Below are 4,344 nucleotides of genomic sequence, written 5' to 3' on the forward strand. Positions count from 1 at the left end.
TAGATTATAAAATTCTCAGTAAGATCCTGGCTCTTCGTCTTGAGAGGATGATGTCTTCCATTGTACACCCAGACCAGACCGGTTTTATTACGAATCGACAGTCCTTTTTCAATGTTAGGCGAATACTTAACATACTACACTCTGACCACTCTACAGTCACACCTGAGGTTATTGTTTCCTTAGATGCCGAGAAGGCATTCGACCACTGGGATATCTATTCTTTATCTTAAATAAGTTTGGTTTTGGTCCTTATTTTCAATCCTGGGTTCGGACTCTATATTCTTCACCTGTATCATCAGTAAGAACCAATAACACTACATCAGCTTATTTTCCACTACAAAGGGGTACTCGCCAGGGCTGTCCCCTCAGCCCTTTATTATTTGACCTAGCTATAGAACCTTTAGCTATTGCTCTAAGAGCAAATAATGACTTTTCAGGAATTATGCGAGATGGTATCAGTCATAAAGTGTCACTGTACGCTGATGATCTTGTTTTATATATTTCAGAACCAGAAAAGACTATTCCTATAATTTTGGAGATTCTGCATTCATTTGGTACCCTATCAGGATACAAGCTGAACCTAAACAAAAGTCTTATTTTCCCTGTGAATCAGCTAGCAATTGATATTGACTATGATCATCTCCCATTTCAGGTGGAATCTACTTCGTTCACCTATCTGGGGGTACAGATCACACGCACCTTCAAGGCCTTGTTAAAAAATAACTTTAACCCCCTAATGGAACGCACTAAACAGGACCTGACCCGATGGTCGACTCTCCCTATTTCTCTTGCTGGTCGGATTAACTCTGTCAAAATGACAGTACTTCCTAGATTTTTATATCTGTTCCGTATGATTCCAATATTTCTACCCAAATCCTTTTTTAAGAAACTTGACAAAATTATATCAGCCTTTATTTGGAATAACAAAATAGCACGAATCAACAAAGCCCATTTACAGGGTTCAAGAAAAATAGGAGGTTTGGCATTGCCAAATTTCCTACACTACTATTGGTCATTAAACATTACAAAACTACCCATTTGGCTCTCTACCTTTCAATCTGGTGAAGGTCCTACATGGGCTGCTATGGAGCTGCATTCTAGCCTTCCTATCTCACCTGTATCTCTCATCAGTTCCACTCTCCCAATGAACTTACAAAGCTGTGCTAAGAACCCAGTAGTCCACAACACAATACGAATTTGGTTTCAATGTAGGCAGCACTTCGATTGTAAACAAACACTGACGTCTATTCCTATAACATCAAATCCCCTGTTTCTCCCATCACAAATTGATTCAGCGTTCACATTCTGGAGGAGGCAGGGCATACGGCTTTTCAGAGATCTCTTTATTGATAACATTTTCATGTCATTTGACACATTAGTCAGGAACTTTAACATCCCTCAAACTCACTTTTTCAGATACCTACAAGTGAGAAACTTTGCCAAGAAACATTTCAGTACATTTCCTCATCTCCCACCAGAATCCCACTTAGCAGGATGCCTACACGTCACAGGAAACCTAAAAGGTCATATCTCCAGAGTATACGACATAATTCAACAGATTAACCCCCCATCACTAATCAGGAGGAAAACTGCATGGGAAGAAGACCTTAGTGTTGACATCCCAGAAGCCACCTGGGATGAAGCCATTAGGCATATCTATTCATCATCCATATGTATCCGGCACCGCTTAATTCAATTCAAAAATGTTCACCGCTTATACTTTACCAAAGCCCATCTTGCAAAAATATTTCACACATCTGATTCTAGCTGCAGTAGATGTCATCAGTCCCCAGCAACTATGGGGCATATGTTCTGGTCATGTAACTCACTAAACAACTTTTGGACATCGATATTTGAGGTATATACAGAAATCTGCCAAAAAACAATTGAACCTAATCCATACATAGCAATATTTGGAGTTACTCCAGAAGAATATAAGCTTAATAAATACCAATCAAATGCTATTGCATTCTCCTCACTTCTAGCCCGCAGGGTAATTATTTTTAGATGGAGGACTACTCATCCTCCTTCATTTGTGCAGTGGGTACATGATGTTATGATGGCCCTTCAAATAGAGAAGTTAAGATCGGATCTGGGTGGTTCATATAAAAGATTTGATAAAACATGGTCTGTATTCATTAGCTGTGTTGAAAACCTAACCCTGGCATAATTTATCCCCTTCCCCCAACTGTTCTACACTAAAAAGCGCATGGAGCTTGTGCACACATTTGTGTTGTTTTTTTTTTTTTGGTTACTGCAGTCCTTTATGGTCTGTGTTTGTATCTGTATTGTCATTCTGTCTGTATGTGTTCCCTTTTAACCCGGTTGAGATATCTTGTTTGATTGTATGATATTATTGTATTATGGAAAACTTTTAAATAAAGTGTTCAAAAAAAACAAAAAAACATTGCCATCATCCCATGTGAGCGGGCAGGCAGATCGTGTGATTCCCAACGCCAGCCTCAAGGGGTCCAGTTTGGTGCCAGCTGGGTCCCGCTTTGCCGATCAGGACAAGCTGCTGCTACAAAAGTGCAGGAGCCACCAATGCGGCAGGCTGACCAGAGTGTAACACCAGAGGGGCCAGGAGCCCGTTGGCCCCGTTGGGGGAGCCAGCAACCTCTCAGGTGACTGGCTCGGTGGATCAGGGACCACAAGGAACTCAGCCCAGCACGGTTCCCAGCACGTCTTTGGAAGGAGGACGTCCCGCCCGTCAACGATTATCGGATGTCACCATAGTGGGGTGACTCGGGGACGAGTCCTTTTTTTTCAAGAGGGGGGAAAGTGTGATGTGAGTGAATTGTGGGACTGTGGGGATTGTTAATCAGCTGGGACTGAATTTGGACTAATTGAATGAACTGCAACAGGTGAGGCTGATTGGGGTTACCTGAAACGGAACTGACAAAAGGGGAATGGGGGAAGCGAGAGGGGAGACCACGTGACGGCCGCGGTTCGACACTCTTGGGTGCGGGAGGGTGTCGTTCGCAGTCATTTAGGATTGCCAGCGACGAAGACAGGTAGCCTAGCCGGGTTATTCGCTTCCTGAGTTAAGAGGGGAGGTTTGCTGCCTCCTGTATGTAGCCAGGGCCGGGGCCTTAGTAGAGTGGGGAGCCGCGTCTGTCTGCTGTCTGGTATTCCGTGGCGTGGGGTGAGCCAATACGTCCTCCCGCCACGTCTGTGCTGTCCAGCTCCATTGGGACCCGGAAATCAGCGCCACAAACTCAGACCCCAGGAGGGGGTGTCGCCGGTCGACGAGTTAAGTGAACATCTTACATCTGTGTGTGTGTGCGTGTGTATGTGTGCGTGTGCGCGCGCTTGTGTGTGTGTGTGTGTGTGTGTTCTTAGGAGTGCATTGGAGGGATGATAACGGGGTTAGTGGGGTAGTTGTGTAATGTAGTGTACATTGAGTGTAATAGGGTATTGTCTATTGGTTTGGCTGTATCTGTGGCATTGGGGACACATTGATGATACCTGTGACTTATATATATATATATTTCTACAAAACTCTTTGCTCATGTTGGGGGTTTTTGATGATGATGATAATTATGTAGCCTATATATTTGATGATAATTGTGTATATATTGTGTAGATATCTTTGAGGATGTAGACTATGTATTTAATTGTCTTAACTGTTAAAGGGAATATTGGATATTGGCATTTAAAAATTGACTTTAAGAACAACTGGTCATGTGACTAGAAGGTAATTTAAGGCACACCAGGGCTCTCAAGTTTTGAAGTTGGCAAGGAGTGAGACTTTGTTTCTCATGGGGGAGGGGGCGTGGCATCGGCACAGTGCCACGCCCCCTGCCCCCTGATCGAAGTACATGAAAGTCTTACATCTGCTTAAACTACTCGTGGCACCACACCCCCTCCCCCCGATCAACAGACCCACCCTCCCTTCATGAGATAGCACAAATTCCATTATTTCAAACACACTGTTTTATTTATTCTAGAACCCTATAGTAAATTATAATAAATAATAACATAAATTATAATAATAATTTCACCCAAATAGGCCCTTTGAACAGCAGTGGCTCATTCTGCTCTAAACAAACAGAAAACAACCAAATGAGAAAAAGCACATTTAGCCCCAAAATTGTCTCTTGAACAGTGGTGGTTCTGTCCATGTGTGTGTGTGTGTTTATGAGTGATGTGTGTTGTAAGTGTTTGTGGCAGATTTTGATGCCTTGATAACTGATACTGGGGGCTCCCATTTAAAGCACTGTGGTTCAATGTCAGCCATTTTCACAGACATGAGGCCATCCTTAAAAATATTCTTGTTTGCAGTAACAGACAAAAAAATAAAATAAATGGGTCGGTAGGTAGGTCAATATTTTTTTTTTTCAA

Source organism: Alosa pseudoharengus, unplaced genomic scaffold (genome assembly GCF_046254945.1).
Source record: "Alosa pseudoharengus isolate Yale_2024_CS ecotype anadromous, Long Island Sound unplaced genomic scaffold, YU_APseudo_1.1 YU_APseudo_1.1_scf_4, whole genome shotgun sequence".
NCBI classification, from domain to species: domain Eukaryota; kingdom Metazoa; phylum Chordata; class Actinopteri; order Clupeiformes; family Clupeidae; genus Alosa; species Alosa pseudoharengus.